The sequence below is a fragment of the Vulpes vulpes genome, chromosome 2, assembly GCF_048418805.1.
Source record: "Vulpes vulpes isolate BD-2025 chromosome 2, VulVul3, whole genome shotgun sequence".
Classification (NCBI taxonomy): domain Eukaryota; kingdom Metazoa; phylum Chordata; class Mammalia; order Carnivora; family Canidae; genus Vulpes; species Vulpes vulpes.
The window spans coordinates 149,209,785-149,218,341 of NC_132781.1; the positions used below are offsets into that span (position 1 = coordinate 149,209,785).

The 8,557-nt window shown below is 53.7% G+C and overlaps 1 pseudogene; it reads right to left on the reverse strand.

Moving 5' to 3' along the window:
* Positions 1-1,101: 1,101 nt before the first annotated feature.
* LOC112931702 (antizyme inhibitor 2-like) lies at positions 1,102-8,230 on the reverse strand (annotated as a pseudogene).
* Positions 8,231-8,557: the final 327 nt, after the last annotated feature.

The following is an 8,557-nucleotide window of genomic DNA, read 5'->3' on the forward strand; positions in this document are numbered from 1 at the left end:
TTGCCTCACACCCAGGCCACAGCCATTGGGGCCACCTGCCACCAGGGCACAAGGTTCTCAGCCCTCCCTGACCTGGGTCTGGGGGTGGCAGCTGGGGTGGGGGCGGCTGCCTGAGGAGCTAACCTAGACTTCAGGCCCACTCTGGGAGAAAACTGCCGGCGTGTGTTGGAGATGGGCCACACCTCTGGGTGCGACATGACGCCCTGGACATCGAGGGGGCTTCCCGGAGAGGAGAGAGAGGGCTTGCTCGGAACCTAAGTTTGAGGAGGTCAGGGGGTGGACGGTGTGTGCGTGCTTGTCTATAGGGGAGGCTCTTGTAGCCGAGTCACCTGTATACCTGTAGCTGGGATTTGTCTTTGTGGGGAGGTCTTCGACTCTAGGCACATGGCCTGTGTGCACGTACGTGCATGTGCGTGTCCCCGGCTCCATGTCTTTCTTTAGACATGGTAGTCGCTATACCCAACTAAGCTGCAGTCAGGCCGAAAGTTCACTATGCTCTGCATCCAGGGAACATCCCATCTTTGGTGACCATGTATTGATTTCTGTGGCTCCGAATTCATACATCTCAGGGTGCTACGACCTGTACGCTGGCTGTGTGTCCTTGGAAAAGTTATTTCCCCTCTCTGGGCCATGGTTTCTGTGTCCTCCCTAGTAAAGTGGGGACGAGAACACCTCCCCACAGTGCTGTTATGGGAATGAAGGGGGATGATGCAGGGAAAGCCCCCACATAGGGACCGGTCATGTTAGGATCGGGATCTGTCCCTGCAGATGGCGAGAATGATCGATGCTGCCCTGGCCCAGGACTTCCCGGAGGGGAGCGGTGTTGAGATCATCGTGGAGCCTGGACGCTTCTACGCGGCATCTGTGTGCATGGCTGCTGTCAATACCATTGCCAAGAAGGCTGTGCTGGAGGCTGGTGTGTGGGTCAGCCCTGGGTGAGGACGGCCCAGTCCACACATCCCCAGGCCCCAGGGAAGAGGTTAGACGGAGCGTCTGGGCTCCTTCACCTCCCCACCTGGCCACAGAGATCCCTGCCTCTCTTGGACTGGGCGCTGGACGCAGTGGCTAGGAGGGCCAAAGTCGCACAGGGCCCCCTTACCTTCACCAGGATGGCATCTTGGGGACAGGCTCCCTGAGGAAGATGCAGAAGATGCCGTAGTAGCCCTTGAGGTCGAACACCAGCTTCTGGTGGCCTCCTGGGAGTGGCGAGAGGTGTGTGTGGCCAATCTCACCACTGGCTCTCAACGCCTGAGTGCAGAACCCTTGGAAGGGGCCCCAATCTGCTGCCCAGGGGTAGAGAACCCCTGTTCTCTGCTCCAGGAGTCTTCCTAACCCCATGCAAGGCTGGGGCCTGTCCTCTGGCTTCCTTCTGTCCCCTGCTGAGCCAGCTCACCTGCCTCACCCATTCCTGTCCATGAAACCTGCACTGGAGCCTCTCAGCCTGGCTTTCTGCTTGCTCCTTCTGTTCCCACCCCACCCAGCTGCTTCCCCTGTGGCCCTGCGGCGCACTCCAGGTCCCCCCTTTCTAGGGCAATGTGAGTAAAAACTTCTTCCTTCGGGACAGTGTTTCCATGTCTGCATGTTCCCTGATTAAAACAAACCTTGGAAACGTTTAAAAACAGTGCCCGACTCAGATAAGAGTCGGAGCATGATTCTCGCCTCCCTCCCCTAAATACTCCACCTCGACTGATGTTGCTGAAGGAAGCACCTGATGACCTTCTCATTGCCCCCATCACACTCCTGGTGCATGTGAAGCTGAAGTCACCTGTGCCCCCGAGATCCTTCGGATATGACCTACTACTACCAAGCCAGTTTCTCCACAACCACTTAGCCTGTCCACAGAATATTGCTTTCTTGAATCTAAACTCAGAATTGTACAGTGATCTCCGTGAACATTGGGGACATTCCAGCTACCACTTAGATGCTCACATCCTTCTGAATATTGATTTTTTCTCCTCCTCTGGGTCTTCTCCTCACCATCTTCTCCCGGTGTCAGTCTCTGCATCTCCTTCCCTTTCTCCCAGCTGCCATTACTGATCCTGTCTCCACAACCCCAGCCCCAGGTGTCCTAAGCCACTTAGCCATGACATCCTCGAGGCGGAGAGCTCAGCAAGTGCACAGCGTTTCAGCCAGGCAGACAGGGGTCCCGCTGCATCCCTAACGAGCCGTGCCACATAGACAAATCTCTTCCTCTCCCCGAGCCTCAGTATTTCCACCTGTAACAGGAATGACCCAAAACTATCCCTCCCCCCAGAACTGTTGAGCAGAAATGAGACAAAATATGTATTTCACACAAAATAGATACTTAATTATTAGCAGCTCTTATTATAGTGGAAATAAAAATAATAAGCCCCAAATACTTATAACTTGGACTTCTGTTAACTGATGGCTAAAATCATGGGCTGCATATCACCATATTCTTTAACAAGACGCTTTGTGAGGAAATGAAATCAGTTGACACAAGCGCCTTTGGGATTAAAAGCTGTGGACCAGCATGTGTCACAAGGATAAGGGAGAGGATTAATGGGATTTATAAATATTTATACTGTCAGTTATCACAAAGCGACAGATTAGAGTGGTGATATCTATCCATACTCTTCATCTCGGCATGAAACTGAGTTCTGGTTAGTTCACTCTGTGGGAACGGTCACCCCACCCCACGCCTGCTTCAAAAATAGCAGACCATCAAATAAGTCTCCCATGACAGTTGACCCCAATTGTCAAAAGGTTCCCATTACCCCGTAGATGTCACCTTTGACCTTCAGGCCAAGACACAACGAATTGCTTTCCTATATTTGTTGCAAGAATTTGTATTTATTCAGTATATTTTTCGTTATAAGAATCTGCACATGTTAGAAAGCACCGGCTGGAAGATTTCAAATGCGCATGGGCGGCACAGCGGTGTCTGTGACCCCATGAGCTATATTCTGTGGCTTTGCCTCCATAACACAATATAAATTCATGGCTGCTCAGTAAAGACTTGGTTTTCTACCTCCCGGGCTATTTGAGAACAACACAATAGTGATACGAACAGGTTCGTCCTTACACCCAATTCAGAGCATGTTTCTCACTAATTAGCCACCGGGCGTGGAGCCCAGACCCTCGTCTAACCTCTTCCCCGGGGCCTGGGGATGTGTGGACAGGGCCGTCCCCACCCAGGGCTGACCCACCCACCAGCCTCCAGCACAGCCTTCTTGGCAATGGTATTGACAGCAGCCATGCACACAGATGCCACGTAGAAGCGTCCAGGCTCCGCAATGATCTCAACACCACTCCCCTCCGGGAAGTCCTGGGCCAGGGCAGCATCGATCATTCTCGCCATCTGCAGGGACAGATCCTGATCCTAACATGACCGGTCCCTATGTGGGGGCTTTCCCTGCATCATCCCCCTTCATTCCCATAACAGCACTGTGGGGAGGTGTTCTCGTCCCCACTTTACTAGGGAGGACACAGAAACCATGGCCCAGAGAGGGGAAATAACTTTTCCAAGGACACACAGCCAGCGTACAGGTCGTAGCACCCTGAGTTGTATGAATTCGGAGCCACTGAAATCAATACATGGTCAGCAAAGATGGGATGTTCCCTGGATGTGGAGCATAGTGAACTTTCGACCTGACTGCAGCTTAGTTGGGTATAGCGACTACCATGTCTAAAGAAAGACATGGAGCCAGGGACACGCACATGCACGTACGTGCACACAGGCCATGTGCCTAGAGTCGAAGACCTCCCCACAAAGACAAATCCCAGCTCCAGGCGTACACGTGACTCGGCTACAAGAGCCTCCCCTATAGACAAGCACGCACACACCGTCCACCCCCTGACCTCCTCAAACTTCGGTTCTGAGCCCTCCTCTCCGGGAAGCCCCCTCCGATGTCCAGGGGGTCACGTCGGCCCAAAGGTGCAGCCCATCTCCAACACACGCCGGCAGTCAGCGATGGCCTGCATGAAGCTGTGCGCTGCCTGGCAGTGCGAGCCCACGTGGAAGCTGGACGTAGGTCAATGACACGTGGAGAAACACACATGGAAACATAAGGGTTAGGAGGAAGGGGGACATTCAGAAGTGCCAACACGGGTAAATTGTGGAGACCAGCATGAGTACACACACTGAGACACATGTGACTGCCTCGGCCCACAGAACCACGCATCCCTGGATGTACACGTGGCTGTCCCCAGAGATGCACACACTGCATGTGACAGGCCTTGAGTTAGGGTGTTGACGGTTGTGCGAGTCACTGCTCTCAGCTGCCCTCTCCCAGTGCCCCCATCGCTCCTCTTCTCCTTAGAGGGCACGTGATCAGAACCCCAAATCCCAGGGCCCCCGCAAGCAGGCAGCCGAGGAACCAATCAAGGCAAGGGAGCAGGAGGCAAGTGAGGCCCTCAGCTCAGGTGCAGAATGTAAGCGGGGGCCGAAACACTAAGCCTCCAGGATAAATAATATTTAATGCCATTTTTTCTTTCTTTTTTCTTCCTTCCTTTCTTTCCTTTTGAAAATATTTTGTTTATTTATTCATGAGAGACACAGAGAGAGAGGCAGAGACACAGGCAGAGGGAGAAGCAGGGTTCCCGCGGGGAACCTGATGCAGGACTCGATCCCAGGATCCTGGGATCATGCCCTGAGCCAAAGGCAGACACTCAACCACTGAGCGACGCAGGTGCCCCTAATGCGATATTTTCAAGAAGCAAAATTGATGCAAAAACATCCACAAGAAACTAAACACAGAGATTTTAAATAAAGTCAAAATTGGTAACAGTAATTGGATCCTGAGGCAAAAGGAAAAAACAGGAATTTCAATCCTGTCTTTTTCTTTTTTCTTAAAAAGGCAAGGAAGTGTCCTTTTTAAAAAAGATTTTATTCATTCATTTGACAGAGAGCACAAGCAGGAGGAGCAGCAGGCAGAGGGAGAGGGAGAAGCAGGCTCCCTCACAGCAGGGAGCCCAATGTACAGCTTGATCCCAGGACCCTGGGACCCCGCCCCAGGGCCGAAGGCAGACGCTTAACCAACTGAGCCACCCAGGCACCTCTCAATCCTGTCTTTATTTAAAATTCTGATATTTTCCTTATCATGAATTTTTGCATTAATTTTGATATATTTTAAAAAAGATTTTATTTATTTATTCATGAGAAATACAGAGAGAGGCAGAGACACAGACAGAGGGAGAAGCAGGCTCCCCACAGGGAGCCCCATGTGGGACTTGATCCTGGGACTCCAGGATCACGCCCTGAGCTGAAGGCAGACGCCCAACCGCTGAGCCACCCAGGTGTCCCTAATTTTGATATTTTTAAAATACTGTATTAAAATGTGATTTATCTGGAGTACTAAGCTTTTTGGCATCTCCTCAAATTTTTCACCCAAGGCGGGTACTTTGATCACCCTGCTCTGGTCCCAGATAACACCCAGCTCCTTTGCTGAGGACAAATGGAGCATCTTGAGGCCCAGAGGGGCAAAGACTGGAGACTGACAGGGAAAACCGGGACCCCTGCTTCCCAGGCAGGGAAAGCCAGTGCTCTTACCTTGTTCCAACCACAGCCAGCCCCAGGTCCCTGGCCAACCCAAACAGATGTTCACATATGTCCAGGGGGGCCCCAAATTTGGCACTCAGGGGGAGGATGCTCTCGTTGTCCTGGGTCCAGAGCCAGAGGACCAGCCTAGGAGAGGCTGTGAAAGATGTCAGGGGTTCTTTGACACATGAGCCCCCAAGGCCCAGCCTGCCCCCCAATCTCTCCCCACCTTCCCACCAGCCCCTGCCTAGTTTCTCTGGACTCTCCAGCCACTGAGTCTCAAGGAACAAAAACACTCATCACTTAGAGACCTCTGCCCAGGCGAGAAAAAGCAGGAACGTGATGAAATTATACACACACTTTCGGTAAGCCTCCATGTTACAAGATCAGAGATGTTAAATAACTTTCCCAAGGCCACACAGCCTGTGCACATGAATCTGAAACATGAGCACTGGCCTCCCTGACTCCGATGGGAGTGCTTTTTCCATGAGTTCGCCTGACCCGAGACCTCCCAATGCCAGGTTGTGCCCAGTGTCCATGCAGACGTAAGCAGTATTCCTTCCCCACAAATATGCACCAGGGGAGACATTGGGCCCAGTGACCCAAATTCTTGTACTTTGCTCCTTGGACCTCTCCCAAGTCACCTCATGGGACTGCCTTCACCTGGTTGCAGAGGCCCAACTCCACTGGCAGAGGCCCCAGGTTTGCTGTCCTTGATCCAACTGTTTCCATCTGCCTGTCAGGCCTCACCTGGCCTCACCTGGCCTCGAGGTGATGCTGGGCCACCTTGGTCAGCTCCCCCTCATTGTCAAAGGTCAGGAGCCACACCCCGTGGCGGGCAGCATATGGATGTGGGAGACAGGCTTGCAGGGGTTGGCATAGATGATGTGCGAAGGGGCTGCGCCCAGGCCCCGCACCTGCTCCAGCTCCAGCTGGCATGGATGACACAGTCAGGGGCTGCCTTGCTGCCCACCTCTACTCTGGGGACAGAAACTCAGGGCATGAGCACAAGGGGCTGCTCTTGATTGAAATCCCCTCTGCACCTGGCGCTGCACTGGGCACATCTGTGCCACTTAGGCTTTTAGGATTCAAGAAAGCAGAGTTGGCCCCATTTTAAAGAGGAAGCATTTAATGTATTCGATTTGCATAAAATGCCTGTGCTGGGACAGAAACAGGGCCTGCACAGGCCCAAAGCCTGTGCCCCTCCACTCACCGGCTCCCTTTGCTTGCCCCAGCCACGTGGCCCCCTCATAGTTCATTCATTTCTTCCTTCAGAATCAAGTAATTCCTGTGGTGGCCACTGTCCTAGGTACTGCAGACGCCACCCCAAGATCCCCAACTGCTGACCTCCTGTCCCCCCACCAGCAGCAGGTGCAGGCTTACCTGGCTGGCACAGTCGAAGCCGGTGCCCAGGGAGGCCAGGACGTGCAGCACCCAGGCACTGCTGTTGCAGTTCACCGCGTAGAAGGGTAAGACCGTGGCGGGGCCCGGGGGAAGGCCCGATGGCAGCTGGCAGCACGCCCAGGTCGGCAACCATGAAGGAGTCTCGATGGTCCTGCCAGGGCCGAGGAAGAGGGCGGGGAGCCTGGGTGGTGGGTGCCTCACTTAGTCCTCACAATGACTCTGCGTGGTCAGTACTAGTGCTCTTCCCATTTTATAGATGGGGCAGCAGAGGCTCAGAAATAGGAAGTCACTGGCTCAAGGTCAACAGCGAGTACGTGGCAAAGGCAGGATTCGACCCCAGGTCTTCTAACTCTTTAATCAGGGAGATGTGAGGGCAACAACAATCTTTGTAGATCAGAGCGGGGGCAAGACGGTGCCAAATCCTCAACCACCTAGCCTGGCACTGAGTTAAATTCCATGTGGTGACGGGAGGTATGAGAAGGGGACAGAGAAACTATTCCGTGAGCCCCAGCAGAATCGAGCCTTGGAATAAGACCTAATAAATGGACCTATAAAACCACGAAACAGAAAGTCTTATTTCTAGTCCATCAAAGTAGGGACTGAGACTGACCCTCTGCTCTCTGCTCCCTTCCACCCCTGCCCCTCCCTCCCTCTCCTTCGTACTGAATCAGAAACTTCAAGCAGTTTCCCCAGGCCCCAGGGCGATGAGCGCCTCTGGACACATGCTTCCAAGGGGTCCTTGACTCTCTTTCAGGTTCCCACAGGGGATGCTCAACCCGGACACCCCAACAGATCCCTCCGGCAGGCACAGTCCCACTGTCCTGGAAAGGTTTTGCTCTAAGGATCTGGCCTCCTCCAGTCTCCCAGCTCCCTGCGAGCCCCGGGGTCCAGAGTTCCCTGGGCCAGCCAGTCTTCGGCCCTCCCATTCCCTCAGAGAGCTCCATGGAGCCCTAGCAAATTTTCCCATCTGCAGAATGGGCCACTGGCCTGGCCCAGCCTGCTTCAGAGACATAGTGGAAGACCAAGCAAGATGCACACACCATGAATATGGAATAGAGGGTTGGCATCCTTTCCCAGGCTCCTTCACACCCACAGCCCCATTCACATGTGAGGAAACAGAGGCACAGAATGGACAAGCAAGGAGTCCACGATCTTCAGATTATGAGACTTAGAATTAGGGCCTAGGAGACATTTCATTTTACACAGAGGGATGAGAGGCTCAGAGAAGGGAGGAGACTTGCCCAAGGTCACTGGCAGAGCTAGGACTGGCACCTGAGCTCCCGAGAGCAGCCAGCCACTGGAGTGGACCCACTGTTGGCCACACATCCCTGAGGCCGAAGTGAGGGCAGCCTGCAGCCAGTCTGTCTGCCTGCTTCAGCAGTTAGGACCGCACCCACAGCTTCCACCCCACACCCGGACTCACCTGGTGTCCATCACAACCTGCTTCTTCAGGCACAGCACAGGGGACTGGGATCTATGGTATCCTGGGCTTCCAGTAAATTCCTATAGGGAGATCGAAGCTCAGCCTAGAGCTCAGGGGCTGTCCCCCCAAACCTCAGCCACCCTGCCTGCTCAGCCTCAGCCTCCCAGGCCCAGAGAATGAGCCCTCCTAGGTCACCCACACGACTGACCATGGAGTGAAGTCAGACTCCT